The following is a 26,166-nucleotide window of genomic DNA, read 5'->3' on the forward strand; positions in this document are numbered from 1 at the left end:
TGTTACAACACAGAATACAAAGTGTACAGTGCTCACTTTATATTATTATTTTTTATTACAAATATTTGCACTGGAAAAATGATTAACAAAACGAATAGTATTTTTCAATTCACCTCATACAAGTACCATAATGCAATCTCTTTATCGTCAAAGTGTAACTTACAAATGTAGAATTTTTTTTGTTACATAACCGCACTCAAAAACAAAACAATGTAAAACTTTAGAGCCTACAAGTCCACTCAGTCCTAAGTCTTGTTCAGCCAATCGCTAAGACAAACAGGTTTGTTTACATTTACAGGAAATATTGCTGCCTGCTTCTTATTTACAATGTCACCTGAAAGTGAGAACAGGCGTTCACATGGCACTTTTGTAGCCAGCGTTGCAAGGTATTTACGTGCCGTATATGCTAAACATTCATATGCCTCTTCATGCTTCGGCCACCATTCCAGAGGATATGTTTCCATGCCGATGATGCTCATTAAAAAAATAATGTGTTAATTAAATTTGTGACTGAACTTCTTGGGGGAGAATTGTATGTATCCTGTTCTGTTTTACCTGCATTCTGCCATATATTTAATTTTATAGCACTCTCAGATGATGTCCCAGCACATGTTCGTTTTAAGAACACTTTCACAGCAGATTTGACAGAACACAAAGAAGGTACCTGGGATGTTCCCCTCTGGTTTTATCCAGACCGGTGATCTGCTAGGTCACTCCAGTCTTTGACTCTGGGAGCCAACCTTACTCTGCTCTGCTGTGAGAACCCCCACTCCTGGGCTGTTCATGCATGGCCTCTGGCATGTAAGCTGCTCCTTGGATTGTGCAACCGAATGACACTAGCCAATATCTCCGGTCCCAGACACAACCCTAGGAACCTCCGTCTTGCAGCGTCCAGTTATGCCCGCTGGACGCTGTAAGCTTATATGAGATCCTCAGTTTAACAAAGAAATTGATATGTACCCAGCTTGTTATCCCAAAGGGAGTCTCTGACATCCTTCAAACCAAATGCACTGCTTCAGGTAGAATAAACAAATTTATTAACTACAAAGATAGATTTTAAGTGATATTAAGTGATAGGCAAAAAGTCAGAGTGGTTACCAAAATAAAATAAAATATAAGCGCGTAAATCTAAACACTCAACCCTATTAGACTGGGCAACATCTAGATCGGGGTGGGCAAACTTTTTGGCCTAAGGGCCACATCGGGGTTCCGAAACTGGTTTGAGGGCTGGGTAGGGATGGCTGTGCCTCCTTAAACAGCCTGGCCCCCACTCCCTATCTGCTCCCTCCCACTTCCTGCCCCCTGACTGCCCCCCTCAGAACCCTCGACCTATCCAATCCCCCCGCTCCTTGTCCCCTGATCACCCCCTCTCAGGACCCCATGCCCCTAACCGCCCTTCCAGGACTCCACCCTCATCCAACCCCCCACTCCCTGTCCCCTGACTGCCCTGAGCCCTATCCACACCCCAGCCCCTTGACAGGCCCCCCAGGACTTCCATACTTATCCAACCGCCCCCTGCTTCCTGTCCCCTGACTGCCCCCTAGGACCCTCTGCCCCTTAGCCAACCCCCGGGCTCCCTGCTCCCTTACCATGCCGCTCAGAGCACCAGGACTGGCAGCCGTGCCTCCTGGCCCAAGCAAGCCACACCACTGCACTGCTTGGCAGGAGCTCGCAGCCATGCTGCCCAGAGCGCTGGCGGCATGGCGAGCTGAGGCTGCAGGGGAGTGGGGACACAAGGGGAGAGGCCAGGGGCTCAAGGGCCTGGCAGGATGGTCCTGTGGGCCGGATGTGGCCTGCGGGCCATAGTTTGCCCCCCTCTGATCTATATTAAGCAGTTTTTCTCACCCCACTGGATATTGCGGTCCTTAATATACAGATTTGTTCCTTATACCTGAGCCAATCTCCTCTGTTGGAGTCTTGTCTTCTTCTCAGTGTCTTAGTTGCTTGCAGCGGAAGTGGGGGCAGGAGAAGGGCCCAGTATGTGTCCACTCTGTCTGTTTTATACCCTCAGCCCATGTGCTTGGGGAGCACAGATCCAGGCATGTCTTGGGGGGCATTGCTGAGTCTCTCTAAGCAAGGTTGAGCAATTCCCCTGGTATGGCCTCGTGCCTGTGAGTCATTGTATTGTAGCTCCCTTGCTGGACAATGGCTGTTGATGGGTTGTTTGGCACCCTGCCTGGATGTTGGTTACTTTCCTTGCTGTTGCCTCTGGGGAGCTAATATCTGGCTGATTCCCCTATTTACAGCATGTTTTATTGACCACCATACAACACAATTCTCATACCTTTATATGCATTAAGGATACACATATATGGATAGAGAAATGACTTTCAGCCGATCATAACCTTTCCCCTGATACCTTATGTCAGGGTTCCCTCCCCACTCTGAACTCTGAGGTACAGATGTGGGGACCTGCATGAAAGGCCCCCTAAGCTTATATTCCACCAGTTTAGCTTAAAAACTTCCCCAAGGCACAAATTCCTTTCCTTGTCCTTGGATGGTATTGCTGCACCAAGTGATTTAAACAAACATTCAGGGAGGGGCCACTTGGAGCCCTATCCCCCGCAAAATATCCCCCCAAGCTCCTTCACCCCTTTCCTGGGGAGGCTTGAGAATAATATACCAACCAAATAGGTAAACAAGGTGAGCACAGACCAGACCCTTGGGTTTTTAGGACACTAACAACCAATCAGGTTCTTAAAAGCTGAATTTTATTATAAAGAAAAAAAGTAAAAGAAGCACCTCTGTAAAGTCAGGATGGAAGGTAATTTTACAGGGTAATAAAAAGATTTAAAACACAGAGGATTTCCCTTCTAGGCTCAACTTTAAAGTTACAAAGCGGGAATAAACTTCCCTCTTACCATAGGGAAAATTCACAAGCTAAAACAAAAGATAATCTAATGCATTTCCTTGCTATTACTTACAAGGAATAAGTTTCTGTAATTTTAGATGTATCATTTCAGTAGGAGCTGGATTACCTGCTTGGTCTCTCTCTTTGTCTCAGAGGGCACACACAGAGAGCACAAACAAAACCTTTCTCCCCCACCCCCAGATTTGAAAGTATCTTCTTTCCTCATTGGTCCTTCTGGTCAGGTGCCAACTAGCTTAATTGAACAGATTAACCCCTTACAGGTAAGTGATTCTGTACCTCTGACCAAGAGGGATTTTATATTACTGCATACATAAAGGTTATTACCCTTCCCTTTATATTATGACACCTTACAAGGCATGCTTTATATGTAAGGTCACGATTATATGAAAGTGAGGAATATGGGGTTACAGTATGCTTCCCCAAGATATAGAATGTCACAGTACCAATGTGAGATTGCTAAGGATAGACACAGCATTCAACCCAAGGTTTAAGAATCTGAAGTGCCTTACAAAAACTGAGAGGGATGAGGTGTGGAGAATGCTTTCAGATGTCTTAAAAGAGCAACGCTCCAATGCAGAAACTACAGAACCCGAACCACAAAAAAGAAAATTAACCTTCTGCTGGTGGCATCTGACTCAGATGATGAAAATGAACATGCGTCGGTCCGCTCTGCTTTGGATAGTTATCAAGCAGAACCCATCATCAGCATGGGCACATATATTCTGGAATGGTGGCTGAAGCATGAAGGGAGATATATGAATCTTTAGCGCATCTGGCATGTAAATATCTTGCGATGCCGGCTACAACAGTGCCATGTGTACCCCTGTTCTCACTTTCATGTGACATTGTAAACAAGATGTGGGCAGCATTATCTCCTGCAAATTGTAACCAAATTTGTTTGTTTGAGCGATTGACTGAAGTAGGACTGAGTGGACTTGTAGGTTCTAAAGTTTCACATTGTTTTATTTTTGAATGCAGTTTTTTTGTACATAATTCTACATTTGTAAGTTCAACTTTCATTATAAAGAGATTGCATTGTATTAGGTGAATTGAAAAATACAATTTCTTTTGTTTTTACAGTGCAAATATTTGTAATAAAGATAAATATAAAGTGAGCACTGTATACTTCGTGTTCTGTGTTGTAATTGAAATCAATATATATGAAAATGTAAAAAACATCCAAAAATATTTAAATGGTATTCTATTATTAACAGTGAGATTAATGGTGATTAATTTTTAATAGCACAATTAATCACGATTAATTTTTTAATCACTTGAGAGCCCTAGTAGATACTAATATTTTTGTTAATAAAAATGCATGAACCCTCCTTAGTGTATTACTCCTTCCTGTAGTATTTTGTATATGTGTCTTTACAAGTTAGATTATAGTTGTAGTAGAAAGCAACTTTTTGCTTATTAGTGAGAGCATGGATTGTATATTTTACAGTATTTGAAAAATTAGCATTATATTATGAAATGTCAAGAAAGATGGAGATAAAAACTAAATATACTGAATATTGTATTGGGGCTCAATCGGTACTGGCAGGGGAATGGACTGGGTGGTATAGTCATCTAATTTCTAGGATTCCATATGCTAAAATTAACAACATGATTTAGCATATCAGTATTTTGTATAGTCAGATTTCAATTGTTTTTTATACATATACTGTATCAGGATTTACTGAAATCACAATTTAGTTTAGTTTGAATTGTGGTGGAATGTACTTAAATATGGATTGTTCCCTCACTTTTAAAGTTTTAATTCTAACCTTAAGTTGACTTTTGCCTACTGTGTGACCTCCTCTATAATTTTTAGGCTTATTTCCTGTGTGGGATCTGAAGTACACATAAATCATGCCTTAGGCTGACCTGTTCCTTAGCATGGATAATATGTTGATTCACACTGTGTAACACAATTTTTACAACAATGCTGATTTCTTTTTTTTGTCAACCTGGAGTTCCTTTGATTTGGGATTTTAAGGAAAGTAAAAATCTACTTTAGTTTGCAAAGAGGCAGTGGTTTAATGCAAGAGCTCTTCATCTTAGTGAAAACCTAGATGGGATCACATGTAAAATGACGAATGTCTAACAATCCTCAGTTAGACATCCATTCAAATCAGAATATTGCCTCATAGCTTGGCACAAGTCCATATATTTAGTTGTCTCTGCTCAAGGCAGAACCACGACAGGATCAAACTAGGGTTTTGCAAGTCAGGACTAAGATCTGTGAGAGCAGAGTGGTGTGAATTTGTATTTGTATTTTGTTACAAATCAGACACTTTAGCCCAGGTTTGCCTAAAGGTTTGTGAACTTTTCAGCAAATCTGCAGCGAGTTTCTTGTGAATCTGAGTGATTTCAGAGGTTTTCCATCACAAAAAGATTTATGCTCTATACGTTCCTTAGAGGAATTAAGAACCGGATAGAAAATTTGGACATAAAACATGATCATCTTTTGACCTGTATGAGCACTGTTTAAAAAAACAGGTAGCCAATATAAATAACAAATAGGGAGACTGGTATGTAAAGTATATGAAGAAAAAAGAGCCAAATCTTGAATTCTCTGTTCAGCAAATTCCCATAGATTGGGAAATATGTATGTATATGAACGAGTAACTAATATTTTCAAATAGTATTGTAAATAGTAAGAACAAGGATTATATTAAGCAAAATAGAAATGTTGGAAAATTGAATTCAGGCAATAAGTAGTGATTTTGGAGCCTTCCTAATGGAAAGGAGGTAGAGCAAGTTATTTTATTTTTTCAAGGATAGCTTTCTGATATAATAAACCTGGGTATAACTGATGGGTCAGTGTGAGAGGCCACACCTAAATACCAGATTAGAAACTGAAGCACTGGATAATCCAATAATTTGTAGAGTCTAGGATGCCCGAGTTAAGGAGAGCACTTGCAGCAAGGAGGTAAAAGAGATTTTAATACATGGTGGTCACTCAATCCTGATGTTCCCTAGTGTGTCCTCCTTACCCAGGCCAAACCAATAGGGCCAGTTTTTATTTAAAATGACCTTCCTATAGAAGAATCTTGAGACAGCTTTGAAGTGCCTAGTGAATTTGAGAACCCCATGCTGAGGGAACTGCTGTGTTTTATAGGACACTGTCAAGGCAATATTCCTGCAGGTGACATTCATAACACATGGTTTATACTGCTATGAGGCTGAAGGAAGAAGTGAATTTTAAACGAAGCTCTGCTAGATAAACTGGAAAACCCAGTTTGGTTACCCGTGTTATTTGTGGTTTAACCCTGTGGGCTGTGAATAAATGACTTATGTTGTTTTGTTGTAGCAGAAAGCAAAACTTTATTTCCGAGATGCTTGTTTCCTGTTAGACTCAGAATATCCAGAAAACCTGGATTTGTGCTGGAAATGGCCCAACCTGATGATCACTTTAGATAAGCTATTACCAGCAGGACAGTGGGGTGGGAGGAGGTATTGTTTCATATTCTTTGTGTATATATAAAGTCTGCTGCAGTTTCCACGGTATGCATCCGATGAAGTGAGCTGTAGCTCACGAAAGCTCATGCTCAAATAAATTGGTTAGTCTCTAAGGTGCCACAAGTACTCCTTTTCTTTTTGCGAATATCCTTAGTGTATTTCACAAGGACAATACAAAGATACCTTATTGTTGCCAGTGATTCTAGATTATCAGACTTCCATCAAATGTACATTTTTCTTTTACACTTGTGAAGATAACCAGTGGGCTTAAATGGAGTAACAAAGTAAGGAGTTATCTGTGGCACCATTTTGCAGAATCTTTCTGTAGGGTAGTACTGCAAGAATTAACAGTGATCCTGTCATCATTAATTTCAGTGGTTTCTTGTTTGATGCTATCAGACTTCCTTGAAGTGAAGGTAGGAGCTAGGCAAAGGCATTGAAATGCTAACAGCAATGCTCCAGAAAGAGGTGGGGTATGGAGTAGCATGTCATACGTTTAGGGGACTGGATGGCCTGCTCTGCAGGTAGACAAAGTTGTCTAGTTTCCTGCACATCTGCCGCTGACATTCTTTTTGCTGGGAGAACTTGATATGGCCTTAGCTTTGGAAGGTCTTAGTTTTCATCTTCATGTACTCCACATACCATCCCTACACTTAACGTCTACCCATTCATCTGTATTGTTATTCTCTGAATTCTAACAAGCTAAATTGGGTTGGGTCAGGTCAATAGTTGGGTAGGCAATCTCCAAAGTGCGCCTTGATGCTGCTGGATGTGGTGTTTGTAAGGCTGAAGGTAGCACTCTCTTCCTTCCTACTCAGTATTAAATCTAGTACCCCAGCATGGTATTAAAGGTTATTGTCATAAGGCTGGAATATATAGAAAAGAAAACCACCATTACTGAAAAGTGCCTTTGGCTTGTTTAAGGGTTGTAAATGGCTAATGAATTTGATTTTATATTAATATTTTTTTAAAGTAGAACCAAAAGAGAGATTATTTTCCTTCTAAAATGTAATCACAGTTTCATAGAAGTTAGAGATGGCAAAGTACTCAGGTCATCTTGTCCAGTCTCATTAGCAAAGGATTGAATGTATGATTTTCTTCAAACAATTTTATCAATCAATAACTTTAGGGCCAGATCCTTACCTAGTATAATTTAGCATAGTTTTATTGATTTCAGTGGAGCTATACCATTTTATAGCACCGGTGGATCTGGCACTTAAACTTTATGCTCTAGAATATATTGTTCAGTATTTTGAAATTAAATGGACGTTTGTTTTTATTTTGTAAGAGGAAAATTATGTGCTTCAATATTTCTTTTGAGCATTTCTCAAATATTTCAGTGCATTCTTTATCTGTGCAGAGTTCTTGGTCTGTCTAAGAAGTAAATTTAACAAGCAGAAGGAGTCATAATTACATATATCTGTGACTTCTGGATTGGTTTTAATTGTGAATGGCATATGTTTCACTAGTGAGACTGATATAATGATTTGTAACAGGTAGAATACAAGACGTACCTAAAGGAAGTAACCTGGAAACATAATCTTATCTCCTTCACAGGCAAAGTGTTTTGGGTTTTTGTCTGTCTGTTTTTCCTATAGGTCTATCCGAAATCAAATCACTCACACTGGTGTTCGCAGTTTGCTTTCTGCCTGTACACATAAGCTTGTTTTATAATCTCAGGATGGTCGGCATCTGACTCTCATTATCTGGATAAATGAAATTCAAAAGACCTTGATTGAATTAGCACTTTAAGAATGCACCTTACCAGAAGCAGATGGAAAAAATAGTGTCTTGGTGTCCAGCCATTTTCCTATTCTTGGGGGGCGGGGGAGCGGGAGGGGAGTTCAGCCAGATTAATCCTTGTCAAACACTAATTAAATGTTATGATGATTAATTCTGATATAAATACATTAGTTCATTATATTATAAATTATAAATAGTTTAAAGAATTAAGTAGCCATTGAGAATCCATACTCAAACTGGATCATAGTAGTTAAAGACAGAAGGTCTAAAGTTATTAGATCAGTCAGTCAATTTTTTGCTAGGTAGGGCTAGCCTAGTCTTCCCTCCCCTCCCCAATAGAAGATGTTTTTCGTTATTAATATCTGGAATATTTTACACTCATCAGCAATATAAAATAGAACTCAGATAAATCTTATTGCAATTAAAACATCTTAACTGCTTTATTTAAAGGCAATATTTGGCTTTTCATTCACAGATCTCAAAGTGCTTTACAAAGGAAGTACTATTATTTCCGTTTTGCACATGCAGAAACTGAGGGATGGAACTGAGAGATGGGAAGTGATTTGCCAAGGGAACACAACTGGTCATTGGCAAAGCTGTGAATAAAACCCAGGTTGTTTGACTCAAGTCCAGTGCTTTATATACTGGACCACTTTGCCACTATATTTTACTAACATTCCCAATGCTAGGAAAGTTGGCAACTGACATTACAAAGTTGTTGCCTAACCAGTTTATTAAATCAATCTAATAACTCGTAACTAAGAAAAACACATTAGTTAATTATGTGAAAATATTATACTGACAAATAATGGAAAACCTTTGTGAACTTTGAATACAAAATATTAAAAATAAACTCCTGTATATGGAAAGTATATGGCCTTTTTGTGATAACAAGCAGGGTTTCTTAAAAAGGAAGCATGTTTTGGTGCAGAGCTAGTTAAACTGCTGCTGCACTGCATTGCACTACTTGGACTTTTCAGCGCCCACCCCCCCACCCCTGCCTGGTCACCAGTCACTGCTCTTCTGGAATGTGCTTGGAGTCAACCTTCAGGGAAAGTTTCATTGAGGTTTCAGATTGATGATGTAAAGCAACAGACCTTAGCATTTCCTTAGTCCATCACAAAGGCGCCTGCAACACCTCAGTTCACCATTGTGCTGGCAGATGCATAAAACATGCAACAGACAAAGCTGAATTAATTTACTAGCAATGAATTCTGATACTAGATATTGGAGAAAGTTGATCTCTGGTCCTTCATTTCAGATGTTTTATGGATTAGTTGTACATGTAGGAAGAGCAATCTTAACTGCACAAAATGTAGCACTTCACTATGCTCAGCAAAAACAATACTTAAAGTTTTAGTTATCCCTGTACTGCTAAAACATAATTGGTTTATTGCAAGTTTGAAATGGTGCAAATAGTATTTTAAAATGTGAAACAAGTGTTTTCGCTTTTGTAGGAAAGTTGGTTTGTCTGACCACAAAAAATAGTCCACCAGTAACTTTTTATACATGAGTAAAATGCTTTATATTTCTACAGTTTTTGTTTTGTTACAATAAATAAAAGGCTAAATACTAAAAGTAGTACTGTTTCTTTAAAAAAAGTAGTAAACCATTTGCAATAATATAGAGACAAATAGTGTGTGTGAAAGTGACAGCTTGTGAAAAGAACATACCAGTATCCTATTACGCACTTGCATCAATTATACAAGACAAAACAGTGTGTCACTGAGAGAACATTCTGTGGTGCCCACCTGTGTTTTCCTAGGTGAAAGGGTAATTATTTTGCTGTTATTTCTTAATTTATTAATAGTCAGCACCGAATGTTAGAGTAAAAGGTTATTCAAAATGAAGTGACAGATCAACTGTGTGGAAGATGTAACGATCTAGCTGCTGATAAGAAAAGCAATTAGTGTAAAGATAAAGGTCAGTATAGGATCTGAACTCTATTGATTGGTATTTCAGAAAAGATGAACACTACAAACCGAACTCTGCTGGTGTAAATTGGCACAGCTCCTTGAAGGTCAATGGAGCTGCAATAATTTGCACAAGCAGAGTATTTGGCCCTGGTTTTGGCTGCAATTTAAGAGAGATTGTGAAGGTGAGGTGATCTATGAGACAATTGCATAACATCCCTGTGGTAGCTATGGCAATTGCTTACGTGGAAAAGTAGTAGTTAACATGTTTTCTTCTTCTTTTGATGCAGTTTAACAGCAGGGAACAAGGAGAAGTCAGTATTATATGCAGGTCCACAGACCACAGCTGGATTACTACTAGAATAAGTGATTTAAGACAGTAAACACAAGTCAGATTTGGGTAAATGGGAATACTAGAATAAAAGGGTTTAGATTTAGAAAAAAACCAAATGGTTTACTGTTCATAATTAGGTTATGAATGTGAATGCAGTTCAGTAGGTTTACAGGAGCAATAATGCCTTCCACACAGCAATCACTGTGATTAACAGCGTGTTTTGTTATTGCACCCAAGGTCATTATTAACATTTCACTTCATTGCTGTTGATAGCATATTTTCTCAGGGAATATTACTTAAATTAGGTTAACTAAGAAGAATCCAGTTGGAGATTTTCATTTACTGGCATAAATAAACTGCACATGGCAAATTAATGGTCAGTAGTTACTGTTATTAGACTAAAACCAAATGCCAACAGCCATGGTCACTTTAAAAAAAAATCTCATTCCCACTTGAGGATTTCTGTTCTAAATGTAACTAAAATCTGTAATTTCTTTAAATTTCATTGTTTGATTGTAGTGTTAATTTACAGCCATGAACTGTATGATACTAGAAAAATATTCCTAGCAAGTAAGCAGCAGTGATACAGATGAGCAAATGGACTAGGAGACACTTATATGCACAATACAGAAGCACAATCTGATCACTCAGCCTGACATTTTTGCTCTTCACAAATTACTTTGAGTGCATCAATGGACATAAATAAGCTACACTTTCATCGGCATTCTAATGGTCAATCTAGTGAAATACAACTGTGTAAACCTTATTGTTAACCCTTTCAGTGTGAGGATCTAAAGTTGCTCATTGTGTTGTTGAAATAGTTTGTTTGAGGTAGATGAAAATAGGTTCTCAATCAGAGAAGAATAGATTTTTTATTTTAATTTTTCCCAGTCAGGAAAAACATGTATAATTATACTAATTGACTGTTGAATGCTCCTTCCGTTAAAAAAAAATTAATGTAAAAGGGAAACTGTTTAAGTTGTGAGTGAAGAATTCAGTTTTTAACTAAGATGGAATAATAGATTCATGGACTTTAAGGGCAGAAGGGACCATTATGATCATATAGTCTGATCCTTTATGTAATACAGGCCAAACAACTTTACCCAGTAATGTTTTCATCAAACCCATAACTTCTGCTTGAGCTAGAGCAGCGTATCTTTTAGAAAAAGTAGCCAGTCTTGATTTAAAGACTTCAAATGATGGAGAATCCACTACATCTCTTGGTAAGTTGTTCCAATGCTTAATAACCCTTACTGTTAAAAATGTATGCCATATTTCTAGTCTGAATTTGTCTAGCTTCAGCTTCCAGCCATTGGATCTCATTATGCATTTTTCTGCTAGATTAAAGAGCTGTCCACAACCAGAAATTTCTTTCCCAATAAAGGTACTTATAGACCCCAATTAAGACACCTCAAACTTTCTCTTGGATAAACTAAATAGATTAAGATTCTTAAGTCTCTTACTATAAGGCATGTTTTCCAGATCACAAATCATTCTTGTAGTGCTTCTCTGTACCCTTTCCAATTTGTCAACATCCTTTTTAAAATGGCAAACCCAGAACTGGACGCAGTATTCCAATAAGGCTGTATATTGAGGTAACACCACGAAGGCTGTATAATGAGGTAACACCACTAATCTGTTCCTTCTTCATAATCCCCTGCTTATACATCCGAGGACAGCATTCATCATCTTAGTTACAGCATTGCACTGGGAGCTCGTGTTCTCTTGCTTATCTAGCATTGCCCCTAAGTTCTTTTCGGTGTTACTACTTTCCAGGATACAGTCCCCCATCCTATAAGTATGGCCCACATCCTTTGTTCCTAGATGTGACCTTGCATTTGACTGTATTCAAATACATATTTTGAGCTCATCTCAGCAAGCAATCCAGGTTGGTCTGTATAACTGACTTGTTCCCATCACTATTTATCACTCCACCAATTTTGTTCATGTGCAAATTTTGCCATTAATGATTCTGTATTTTCCTGTTTTCTTCCAGATCATTGATAAAGATACTGAATAGCTTTGGCACTGTCAGAAATATATAGCTAAGGGTAGCATAAAATCCCTCCTTACCTATAAAGGGTTAAGAAGCTCAGATAACCTGGTTGGCGCCTGACCAGAAGGACCAATGGGGAAAGAAGATACTTCCAAATCTGGGGGGAAGCTTTGTTTGGGGCTCTCTGTGTGTGTTCTCCCCGGAGACAAAGGGAGAGACCAAGCAAGTAATCCAGCTCTCACTGAAGTGACACATCTAATATTACAGAAATAGTAAGTAATAGCAAGGAAATGTGTTAGAGTATCTTTTGTTTTAACTTGTGAATTGTCCCTGTGCTAAGAGGGAGGTTTATTCCTGTTTTTGTAACTTTAAAGTTTTGCCTGGAGGGGAAATCCTCTGTGTTTTGAATCTTTTTGTTACCCTGTAAAGTTATCTTCCATCCTGATTTTACAGAAGTGATTCTTTTACTTTTTTAAAAATAAATTCTTCTTTTAAGATCCTGATTGATTTTTCATTGTTCTTAAGATCCAAGGGTGGGTCTGTATTCACCTGAACCAATTGGTGAGGATATTATTCTCAAGCCTTCCCCAGGAAAGGGAGTTTATGGCTTGGGGGAATATTTTGGGGGAATAGGACTCCCAAGTACGCTTTCCCTGATTCTTTGTCTAAATCACTTGGTGGTGGCAGCATACTGTTCAAGGACAAGGTGGAGTTTGTGCCTTGGGAAAGATTTTAACCTAAGCTGGTAAAAATAAGCTTAGGGGGCCTTGCATGTGGGTCCCCACATCTGTACCCCAGAGTTCAGAGTGGGGAAGGAACCCTGACAGGCACAAAAGGAGATCACTGTAAGACCTGACTAGAAACATCACTAGTGAGTGGCGATTCCCTATTTAACATTACTTCTTGTGGCTTATCAGTTAACCAGTTTTTAATCTATTTAATATGTGCTATGTTGATTTTTTGTGTAGTGATTTTTTTTTTAAATCAGACTGTTATACAGGACTAAGTCTGCCTTGCAGAAATCGAGATAGATTATCTCTGTCATTGAAGGTTTTTAAGAACTGGTTACATGAACACCTGTCAGGAATGGTCTAAGTATACTTAATCCTGCCTCAGTATAGGGAAATGGACTAGATGACATCTTGAGGGCCTTTCCAGCCCTTCATTTTTGTGATTCTATGATTGTGTCAACACAGTTACATTTTTCAACCAAATTAAATTAAGTTTGTTTGCCAAGACCTATTTTCAGTAAAACCAAGTAGACTGCCATCCTTTAATCCTTTACTAATTGCATTCCGTATGAGCCTTTCCATGACTTTGCCCAGCACCAATGTCAGTCTAACTGGCTTACAGCTACCCATGTCATCCTATTTACCCTTTTAAAAATATTGACTCCACATGATCGTTTTTTTGTTCTTTTGAAACTTCCCCAGTATCCAAAGATCTGTTAGACCTCAGAACCATTAATGTTGATTTTTCATTGGCAAAGTCTTTTAAAACTCTTGAGTGCAAGTTATCAGGTCCTGCAGGTTTAAAAAGATTTAACTTTAATAGCTGCTATTTAACATACTTCCTAGCTACCAAAGACATAGAAAGTATTTCCTTACCACTTTATGATATGAGTATATCATTCTGCTTCTTTCCAAATACGGAACAGAAATGTTATTGAACTCTTCTACCTTTTCTGCATTACAACTAACAATTTTACTATCCTTATTGAGTATCTGACGTATGCCAGTGCTAGGATATTTAAATAGTTGCTCTTTAATAGCAACAGTACCAGGTAATTCGACACACTTTTACTCTGAAAGACAGTTTTCACATTCTTAAAGTTCCAGGTGTTTTTTGAGCTTTCAAGGTTCATGTTTTTTAAGTTTTTCTCAGCAACCATCAGGACTGCCAATTTTAAGTGAAAGCAGAGAATGTCTTATAATCACATGACTTTAAGAGTTGGGGTTTAAAGAAAAATGCCAAATAGTGTGAGACTTGTGATAAAATCACAAGAGTTGGGACCACCAAGCTAGACTAACTTTATATTATTCAGGCTGTACAGTACAGCATGAATTATCCGAAACTCCCTGTTCTCCAAAAGAGGGACAAGTTTTATTAACCCAACTGAATCCTACATTGATTATTTGAACATAATTAATGCCCTCCATTGCATGTGGATAAATAATGTTCTTGTCTACATCAAACTACTGCACGAATTACTGGGACAGTATGTTCCTCACAGAAGGAAAGATATGTCGCTTTATGAAGAAGGCCATTTGTCTATGGATATGTCTACACTACATTATTTACAATGGCGCAGGTGCACTGATGCAGCTGCACCACTGTAGTGCTTCAGATGAAGGCGCTCTAAGATGACAGGAGATAGCTCTCCTGTCATCTTAATAACTCCTGCTTGCGTGAGAGGCAGTTGCTATGTCGCCTGCCAACATAGCGCTGTCCACACTGCTGCTTCGGTCGGTGTAATTTACGTTGCTTAGGAATGTGGATTATTCTGTAAATTATACTGAAGTAATTTGTAGTGTAGACCTAGCCTATGCGTCCTACTGTAGGTGAGGAACACATAATTGTAAAACGTGCCAAACTGGAGTTTAGGGCCTGGGCCTCACTTTTAGTTAAACATAGACAGCTGTTGTGTTCAGTGCAGTTATTCCAGATTTATATGTTTTTGAGAAAAGAATTTGGCTCTGAATATCTGGAGGGTGAGTTCTTAAAAATCCCTTTTACTTGGTCAAAAGAACTATGGCATGTTTTACAGCCCTCACTCCTCCAAACCAAAACCGCTCTTTTGATGGAAGTTGAGGTACATTATTAATACTGTATAAGTCAGTTATTTTTTATTTATGACAGTTATGGTTTCATTAAAAATGGCATTACCTGCTGGGCCGCACAGCTATGCTTTTAATGGTTTTTATCAGGTTGTTAAAACTACACAGATAATAAATATTTTAATAGTGAGAAAGAGCAAACCGTTTAACAAACTACATTTGTTCTAGAATCTGATGCCACACAGAATGATCATGCCTCTTAATCCTTAATAAATAACCAAGATTACCTATTTAAAAAAAGGATTAAATGATGCCCATGGCATTTCCAGTGAGCCAGAAGGGTGATTTCTGTGAAGCAGTAAATCATTGTCCACAGATCCTTTTAGTTCATATCAAGAATAGCAAAAGGAGCATTTTGAAAACACCCAAATACAATCAGAAGGAATTTTACTGTATTCTGTTGTTATTTTTATCACTAGTTTTTTCCAAATCAGTGTCTGTATTTATATCCCGCAAAGATGATGGGCAGTGGTTTGTCCATTGAAATCAGTCAAAGTTAAGAGTGCATTTGTTGCCTTTAATTTATATCATTTGAATTGCTGGCATATAAGATAGACAGTGGCTTCTTAGTGTAGTTTTAAGAATTTCCACTTGGTGGAGCTTTATGATTGAATTTTTAATAAATTATCAAATTTTAAATATTTGCAGCTCAGACGTTTAATATTATAGTGGAAAGGTTACTGAAATAAAATACATTTAAGAATATTTAATGAAGGGTAGTTTTGAGTTATTTAACTTACTTTATTCTTGGATCAAACCATTTGATCCTGCTTATAAAAAATAAATACAGTATTTGAAAATACTTTGGCCTGATTAACACTGATCTTTTAAAAGCAGCATAACATACAATGGGTAATGATTATATATAGCTACCTTTTAGATGTATATTCTCTTAACCTTAAAAATCACTTGCTACATATTTAACATTTTAATACTTTGAAAAGCTGGGAATAGCAAAATCTAATGCTATCTTACATTTACTGTATATATTTTCTTAAATTCTGAAGGATCCCAAAGAGCTTTAGCAATTACTTATTCACTTTATAGTGCCTAAAAGTGTGTGAGGGTCTTCCTGGAGACATAGGATGATATGGTCTATGCCCCAAAGAAATTGCATTCTAAGTTGTTGATGTGAGTTGATGAATGGGGCTAACTATGTGGAGGGGATGGCATGAGAGGAAATGAGGTTTACACTGATATCATCACAGTTTAGGCACATGCATATCTTCGTGGTTCTATTAGTTTGTGTTTAGACAAAGATGGGGAAAAAAACAATAGAATATTTTGGACTCGCTTCTGTAGAGGTTGTGGAAAAACTGAGAATTCAGGAGGCATTTAAATAAGGTTAATGCTCTATGAATATAACAGATATACCATCAGTTATAGGATTACTTCATACATCACAGAAATATATCTGAGGTAAAATGTAGGAATTATTGAGTAATATACATCAGCACAGATGACAGACGACTGTCCTACACATTTTTGTAGCATGTGTGAGAATTGCCCTTTGGGGCACCAATGCTTGCATATGTAGAGTTTTTTGCAACTCAAAAAAGATATAATATCCACACCAACCTTTCCCCTCCAAACCTATCCACCCCTTATCCTGCTCTCCCTTGTGTCCTTCCATCACTTGTACTCCATTTTCTTTTTGTTCTCTTCCCCTTGCCTCCCTTCAGCATCCTCTCTACTACTCCTAGTTACAGAGTAGCAGCTGTGTTAGTCTGTATCCGCAAAAAGAGAGAGAGTACTTGTGGCACCTGAGAGACTAACAAATTTATTTGAGCATAAGCTTTCCTGAGCATCCGATGAAGTGAGCTGTAGCTCACGAAAGCTTATGCTCAAATAAATTTGTTAGTCTCTAAGGTGCCACAAGTACTCCTTTTCTTTTTACTCCTAGTTAGCCATTTCTCTGCATATACTCATTCCTCCTGAGCCTCCTCTCACCAACTGGAGCAAGGGCTTGATGAGGGATTTACTGTCAGGAACCACAGAGATTTTCCTGCCCTCTCTGAGGAAGACAAAAGAGGGAATCACCAGGGGCTTGTTAAGATCTTGCATTGATCAGCCTCAGGTGGGTTATTAAGTTATATTGATGTGCAAAATCTTAATGCAGAGTTAAGACTGTAGATGCTCAGCACTGCCCTGTGCTCCTTGGGCTCTTTCAGAACATGGGAATTTAATTCCCCAAACTCAAACCTCAGGAGAAAAAACAGGAAATGTGGTGTTAGGGTCCCTGTAAGTGCCCCTTGCAAGAAAATTAACGTTACAAGAAAAAATCTAAACATAAATGTTAGAGAAACAAAAAAATGCAGCATTAAGGTGACACATCCTACACCACACAGCTAACTCCCCCCTCTGATCCCTTCCTGAAAATGCCCTTCAGGGAGATTACACTGTCTAACTTCCTGCCTTAGCTTTTCCCAGCCAACAGGTTGTCTTTAGATCAATGGTGCTGCGAATATCAGTGATGTGTGTTGGACCAAATTAAAAGGATTGCTGAACTGGAGCTTAGGCACAGAGAAAATGGCAGATTTAGATAGGGAGGGTTAAGATATGGTAATAATTCCTACATGCCACAGGGGGCTACAACAGTGAGGCCCTCAACTCACCTAACAATATTGTTAATCTATCCAACCACATGCTTAGCCCGGCGGAAGAGTCTGTCCTATCTTGGGGACTTTCTTTCTGCCTCACCACCCCCACGAACATGATACAGTTCTGCAGTGATCTGGAAGCCTACTTTTGTTGTGTCTGACTTAAGGAGTATTTTCAACACACCACTGAACAGTGCACTGACCCTACCAACTGTCCTACCAACACTACAGAAAGAAGAATTCTGTGCACACTCCTCCTGACAGTCGAAATGACAGATTGGACATCTACATAGAGTGCTTCCGCCGATGTGCACAGGCTTAAATTGTGAACAAACAGCATCACTTGCCCCATAACCTCAGCCGTACAGAATGCAACGCCATCCACAGCCTCAGAAACAACTCTGACATTATAATCAAAGGGGCTGACAAAGGAGGTGCTGTAGTCATAATGAACAGGTCAGATTATGAACAGGAGGCTGCCAGGCAACTCTCCAACATCACATTCTACAGGCCACTATCCTCTGACCCCACTGAGGAGTACCAAAAGAAACGACACCATCTGCTCAAGAAACTCCCTGCTACAGCACGGGAACAAATCTACATGGACACATCCCCAGATCCCAGACCAGGGGTATTCTATCTGCTACCCAAGATCCATAAACTTGGAAACCCTGGACGCCCCATCATCTCAGGCATTGGCACTCTTACAGCAGAATTATCTGGCTATTTGGACTCTCTCCTCAGACTCTATGCTACCAGCACTCCTAGCTATCTTTGAGACACCACCGACTTCCTGAGGAAACTACAATGCATTGGTGATCTTCCTGAAAACACCATCCTGGCTACCATGGATGTAGAAGCTCTTTACACCCATATTCCGCATGAGGATGGACTACAAGCTGTCAGGAACAGTATCCCTGATGAGGCCACGGCACACCTGGTGGCTGAACTTTGTGACTTTGTCCTCATCCACAACCATTTCAGATTTGGGGACGACTTATACCTTCAAGTCAGTGGCACTGCTATGGGTACCCACATGGCCCCACAGTATGCCAACATTTTTATGGCTAACTTAGAACAACGCTTCCTCAGCTCTCGTCCCCTAGCACCTCTTCTTTACTTGCGCTACATTGATAACATCTTCATCATATGGACCCATGGGAAGGAGGCCCTTGAAGAATTCCAGCTGGATTTCAACAATTTCCACCCCACCATTAACCTCAGTCTGGACCAGTCCACACAAGAGATCCACTTCCTGGACACTACAGTGCAAATAAGTGATGGCCACATAAACACCACCCTATACCGGAAACCTACTGACCTCTATACTTACCTACATGCCTCCAGCTTCCATTCAGGACACATCACACGATCCACTGTCTACAGCCAACCCCTAAGATACAACCGAATTTGCTCCAATCCCTCAGACAGAGACAAACACCTACAAGATCTTTATCAAACATTCTTAAAACTACAATATCCATGTGTGGAAAGAGATTGACAGAGCGAAATGGGTACCCAGAAGTCACCTACTACAGGACAGGCCCAACAAGGAAAATAACAGAACACCACTGGCCATCATTTACAGCCCCCAGTTAAAACCTCTCCAGCACATTATCAACTATCTACAACCTATCCTGGAAAACGATCCCTCACTCTCACAGACTGGGGAGATAGGCCAGTACTCACTTACAGACAGCCCCCAACCTGAAGCAAATACTCAGCAGCAACTACACACCACACCACAGAAACACTAACCCAGGAACCAATCCCTGAAGCAAACCACATTGCCTACTCTGTCCCCATATCTACTCTGGTGATACCATCAGAGGACCTAACCACATCAGCCACACCATCAGAGGCTCATTCACCTGCACATCTACTAACGTTATATATGCCATGAAGTACCAGCAATGCCCGTCTGCCAGGTACATTGGCCAAACCGGGCAGTCCCTTCGTAAAAGAATAAATGGACACAAATCGGACATCAGGAATGGTAACATACAAAAGCCAGTAGGAGAACCCTTCAATCTTCCTGGACATTCTATAACAGATTTGAAAGTAGCTATACTTGAACAAAAAAACTTTAGAAACAGACTTCAAAGAGAAACAGCAGAACTAAAATTCATTTTCAAATTTAACACCATTAATTTGGGCTTGAATAGGGACTGGGAGTGGCTGGCTCATTACAAAAGCAATTTTGCCTCTCCTGGAATTGACACCTCCTCATCTATTATTGGGAGTGGACTACATCCACTCTGGTTGAATTGGCCCCTGGTTCTCCACTTGTGAGGTAATTGCCTTCCCTTCATGTGTCCTTATATAATGCCTGCATCTGTAATTTTCACTCTATGCATCTGAAGAAGTGGGGTTTTACCCATAAAAGCATATGCCCAAATAAATCTGTTAGTCTTTAAGGTGCCACCAGACTCCTTGTGGTAATAATTCCTATTGCTCTTAAACAGAAACTCTGCTGCAGCCTTAACTATGGAGTAAGCTATTTTTATAGCTTTTTTTCAAAAGCGTGTTATGTTGTCTATAGATATTGAGGTAACGCATGAAAGAATAGGATTAGCGTTAAGGTTATTGCATATAGTTTTGTCAAATTTGAATAAGTGATTTGATTGTGCACAGAGGGTTAAATCCTGGTCCATTTAAGTCAATGGCAAAACTCCCACTGACTACAGTGGGGCCCGAATTTTGCCCACTGTCTGTATAGCAAACCACTTTCTATCCTATTTTTTAGACTCCTATACACAAAAATCCTATTTCTCCGTGGATTTTTTTTTTAACATGTCTTGGTTGGTACTTAATGCACATTGTATTTTGATCTTTGTGGACTGACGTGGGGCACAATTTATGTGTATACAAAGGGTGTGTCTACACTGCAATTAAACACCTGTTGCTGGCCCGTGGCAGCTGACTCAGTTTCACAGGATTATTTAATTGTGGTGAAGAAATTCAGGCTTGGGGGTGGAGCCCAAGTTCTGGGACCCTGCAATGTGGGAGGGTCCCAGAGCCCAGGCTCCAGCCCAAGCCTGAAAATCTACACTACAGTTTTATAGCCCATATCCTGAGCCCTGTGAGCCTGAGTCAGCTGGCACGGGCCAGCTGCGAGTGTTTAATTGAAGTGTAGACATACCCATAGAAAACTTGGCATTTCAAATACAGTCATGGGGTTTCCTTTATGTTTTATAACCAAGCATAGAACATATCAGTGGATATTCTGTCCTCCTGGCTTCAGAATCTGAAATAATATATTGGGGAGAAAAGGAGGTGGTTCTACATAGTGAAGAATGTATCTCTTTACTTAAATCTCATGCTTTGTAATTTTTTTTAAACAGTGAAGAGAACGTGCCCAGGGATATCCAGCTGCCTCCTGCCTTGCCTTGTCTCTGAGCTCACAGGAGGAGGGGGCAAACCACAATAATTAAGCAGCAGCTCATTCTGGTGAGGGTCACACATTATGGCATCAAGTGCCCAATTTATCGGAGCAGACTAAAGCTCTTAGACTACCATTTTCCTGGATCATCTAGATTTCTTTCATAGGTTGGATTTTAAAAATGTATAAAACGTTACTAATGAATCTTTAATGTCATGACTATTTCTCCCCTTCCTCCACGCCATTCTAGCAATCAGTGGAAGAGGAAGCTGGAGTGTAGCTGAGGACAGGGATCCTGGGGGAAAAGAACAAGAGAAGGAAAATAACTATCTGAGTAAGCCACTAATATTTATAAATATACATCGCTAGGAATTTCATACATGCATCTATAATTAAATGTTATATTTTTTTCTCATAAGTGGATATGTTAGCTAACGTGTTTTTCAACTACAGCATTGTAAAATTATATAACTTGCATTTGAAGACTGGTGAGAGTATGTGATGATATTAAACAATGGAAAAATTTTCTTTGCTACAACCAGTGTAGTTTAGGATGCTTGGGTCTAGGACCATTTAAACATATGCAATAATTTTGTAGTGTTTTGACTAACATTTGGAAGTGCCACATATGTAGACGTTGCTGATTTTGGACAGCCACACTGCTAGTTTAAGGCACCTCTGTTTTTTCTAAATTCTGCATGACTGCCAAACCTTCTGTGTGCTTTTCCTAGAAATGCAAAATACTTTTTTGTGTAACTAGCATGAGTCATGTCTTATGTCTGCTGAACCATGTAATGTATGTTACCCAGTTATGTTCCATGTAATGGGGAAATAGCACACTAAACGTTTATTTAAAGGGAAATATTAACTGTTTGTGCTAGTGATCAGTATTTCTCCTATCTAGTACCACACATTTAACATCAATGTGTCTTGGGTCTCCGTAGTTTAGGAAGGTCATTGTACTGAGGAACAGCTGATGGACTTTAATTTTCTGCAGTACAGTGTGTATAAAGTACTGTAGCATTATGCTCTGACCTGGCTTTTGGTGCTTTATTTTAGCAAAATTGCATGAGTATTTACTTAAGTTTCTTTAAAAAATATACTTAAAATCCTTGATCATGCAAGTCCTTGTGTAGTGTGAAGCAGGGTGCAGGTGTTGTGGAAGTGTGAATGGAAGCTGCGCAGGCCTAAAGTTAATGCTAGGCTTATATGCACAAAGGGATAGTAGTGCCTGCTTCTTTACTCTCAAACACATGAGGGAGAGGGCACGTTTGAGAGGAATAATGTTGCCAATCCTAAGAATGAAAATATCATGCATTAGAACCCAAAAGTCATGAGATTTCTTTTAAAAATAATAAACCATGTCTTTTGGTCTCCTTTTGTTTGAACTCCCCCTGCCTGTGTCTGAGACTTGATTTGAAAATACATTCTTAAAGTATACAATATACCCACACACAAATGCAGATGCTGGCCCTGGCTGCCCTGTGTTCCCGCTCCCTAACTTCCTCTCGGTGCCGTTCTAATCCACAGCCTTCTCTTGCTGCCCTATTTATCTGCTTGCCAACTCTGACCACCTCCAAGCTCTTCAGTGCACCTGCTCCCCAAGGAAAAAAGAAAAGGAGGACTTATGGCACCTTAGAGACTAACACATTTATCTGAGCATAAGCTTTCGTGAGTGACAGCGTGAGTGTAGCTCACAAAAGCTTATGCTCAGATAAATTTGTTAGTCTCTAAGGTGCCACAAGTCCTCCTTTTCTTTTTGTGGATATAGACTAACATGGCTGCTACTCTGAAACCTGTCATACTCCCCACTGGTAGGCTTCAGCTGGAGAGAGAGAAACACCCTCCCCTCCCTGTAGCAGAGGGAGTTTTCCCATTTTCCTGCCTGCATTAACACTCCCTCTCTCCACTGCAATGTGTGGGATGGGAGGACGGGGAGGCCACTACTGACAAGCTTGGTGGGTGGGGTGGGGGCACCTTCACTATCCTGTTCCTGCTCCAAGGGACTGCCCTGTTCAGTGTGCATAGAGTCTACTTGGTAGGGCAGGCTGCTGCCTTTCATACAGCATCCTCTAGTGACTGAAGTGGGAAACTACTCTGGCAAAACTCCTGAGTGGTCTGTGATTGCCACCACAACAATCTGCCCCAAATCACAGCACTCACATTATGGTGAGTGTGGGCAACACTGGTGAGGAGTGGGCATATCTGAGGAGACATGGGTTTAGGTATGAGACTTGTGTTGCTAACCAGTTGCACTAAAAACAGAGTACTTTTTTGCACAGTTCTCCAGCTACTAAGCAGGAGTAACTTGGTAGCCATCCAGCAGATTTTTCAATTCAGGACTGCTCACCCTTTGCTCCTTATCCTTCTCATCTCTACCTTGTGTTTATACACATAACACTCCTCACAAAATTGGGTGATTGGGCAACAAAATAGCAGATGAAATTCAGTGTTGATGCAAAGCAATGCACATTGGAAAACATAATCTCAGTTGTACATACAAAATGATGGGGTCTAAATTAGCTGTTACCACTCAAGAAGATCTTAGAGTCATTGTGGATAGTTCTCTGAAAACATCTGCTCAAGATGCAGAAGCAGTCAAAAAATATGATAATGTTAGCAGTGGTGCTGGAACTAGAGGTGCTGCTGCATCCCATGTCTTGAATAGTAACAAACACCAAATAAATGGTTTCCATCATCAGCACCCCCATTATAAAAATTATTCCAGCACCCTTGAAGTGAGGAACCATTAAGAAAGGGATAGATAACAAAGAAAGAAAGTATCATAACTCCACTATATAAATCTTTGGTACGCCCACACCTTGAATACTGCATGCAGTTTTCATCGCCCCTTCTCAAAAAAGATATATTAGTATTGGAAAAAGTATAGAGAAGGACAAAAATAATTTGACTACGAATATCGAACAGCTTCCATATGAAGAGAGATTAAAAATACTGGGACATGTCCATTTAGAAAAGAGATGACGACTAAGTGGGAATATGAAAGAGGTCTATAAAATCATGAATGGTGTGGTCCAAGTGAATAAGGAAGTGTTATTTACCCATTCATATAACACAAGAACGAGGGGTCACCCAATTAAATTAATAGGTAGCAGGGTTAAAACAAACAAAAAGGAAGTACTTCTTCAGACAAGTACAGTCAACCTATGGAACTTGTTGCCTGGGGATGTTGTGACGGCCAAAAGTATAACTGGGTTCCAAAAAGAATTAGACAAGTCCATGGAGGATAGGTCCATCAATGGCTATTAACCAAGATAGTCAGGGATGCTACCCCAGAATCTGGAACTGGACAACAGGGGATGGCTCACTTAATAAATTGCCCTTTCTGTTCATTTCCTCTGAAGCATGTGGCATTGGCCACTCTCGGGAGACAGGATACTGGGCTAGATGGGCCATTGGTGTAACCCAGTATGGCCATTCTTATGTTCATATGTTCTCCACACCTGCAATGTGTACCCTCAAGCTAAAAAGTAATTTATTTCTTCATGAGGTACAAAAATAATGAAACAGGCTTTCCTATTATTAGTTGTTTGTGGTGTGGTAATATTTAGGAACTCCAGTCAAGGACCATGGCCCCATTGTACAATCAATTAACAGAGGTTCTCTTCCAAGAGATTTCACAATCTAGGATTTAGGATACATTAGATAAACAGAGGTGGGGGTTTGATGTAAAAAGAAAAACAAACTATAGTCTGAAAACAAAAGTCTCAGCTCATTACTTGCCTAAAGTTTGGCAGAAGAAAGAATCCCTCTTATCCTGGCAGAGGTAGGTTTTTAGGAGAGATTTAAGAGGATTAAGGAGGGGCAGAGGATAGAGGTAAGAGCAATTATACTTAGAGAAGTGGAGAAATGGCACCATCTGCTCTTATATGTCCTACCTATCAATTAAAACAATTATCAAATATTTGTGGAGTTGCAGGTGTGCCATTTGCTTAACATACAGGCAATTGTTCATGTATTATTTTGCTTCATTGTAAATGAAGAATTTGTATTCAGAATGTCAACATATAACTGTGATGAGATAACTTAGTATGTCTTCATCATGGTGATAATGGAGAAATGTTTTAAATAAATAGATACCATTTTAGTTTTGATATGCTTTCCAGCATAATTGTTTGTTCTTTCTCTTAATTTGCTGCTTCTCTTTTAATTCATAAAACTAAACCGCTTTAATTCCACCGGGAAGACTAATCTACACGTAAGATGTAGGTCAACATAGCTACAGTGCTGAGGGGTGTGAAAAATCCATACCTTTGAGTGCCCCTAGTGTAGATATGACCTAAGTCTTCCTGTGCAGCTGCCACTCTGCCTATATTTACCATGTGACTCAAATAGTACAATATTTCCTTAATGAGGTAATTTGGGAAAAAGATGTAGGGTTGCCCCGGCTGATATTTTATTGGCGCAGACTCAGGGATTGGATACAAAAGATATGTTACGTAAACCATTTATTTTATCTTACTGTAATTTTCTCCCTTTTCAACATATCTTGTTTTTTAGATGATTAGCAGTGTCTGAGACTGTTGTTTGGCTCATTTCATGCAGTTTACCCCAAGAGAAAATGATCCCCTTAACTTTTACGATTAGTGGTGAAGGGTACAGGGTGGTGAAGGGTGCAGGGTGACTGGACCCTCAAGGTCTCAGTCAAAGGGGCATTGACTGAAATGTCCTCTCCCAGTGAGGTATGTTGTCTCTGGCTCTAGATAATTGCACAAAAGGGAGAGGTCTATTGACTATGTGGAAGTTAACAGGTATGCGGGTGATAAGGGATGGTAACCTTGGTGTCCCAACCAAATGCCAGTTAGAGTAACTACATGCTTTTACTCAAACTTTTCCACTGTCGTTAGAAGTAGTATTGCTCTTCACGGTTGTGTAATATTTCTTTAGCATTAAATGGTTTCATTGGTTTAACTTTAGTCTCTGAGGTTACTAAATTTATTGTGTGTGTGTGTGTGTGTGTGTGTGTGTGTATATATATATGTATTGTGACAGGGTTGGGCCAGATGGCTACAGGAGAGTAA

At 39.5% G+C, this 26,166-nt stretch overlaps 1 protein-coding gene across 1 annotated transcript in view; it reads left to right on the forward strand.

Moving 5' to 3' along the window:
* LOC311521819 (uncharacterized protein) overlaps positions 1-26,166 on the forward strand; it is a 132,437-nt gene that overhangs the window by 4,460 nt on the left and 101,811 nt on the right. Inside the window, exons 2-4 of the mRNA XM_084630465.1 lie at positions 12,306-12,577; positions 21,087-21,192; positions 21,375-21,458. The gene's annotated coding sequence lies outside the window, so the exon portion shown is untranslated. The remainder of the gene's footprint in view (positions 1-12,305; positions 12,578-21,086; positions 21,193-21,374; positions 21,459-26,166) is intronic.

This window comes from Lepidochelys olivacea, assembly GCF_965140295.1.
Source record: "Lepidochelys olivacea isolate rLepOli2 genome assembly, chromosome: 6".
NCBI classification, from domain to species: Eukaryota; Metazoa; Chordata; order Testudines; family Cheloniidae; genus Lepidochelys; species Lepidochelys olivacea.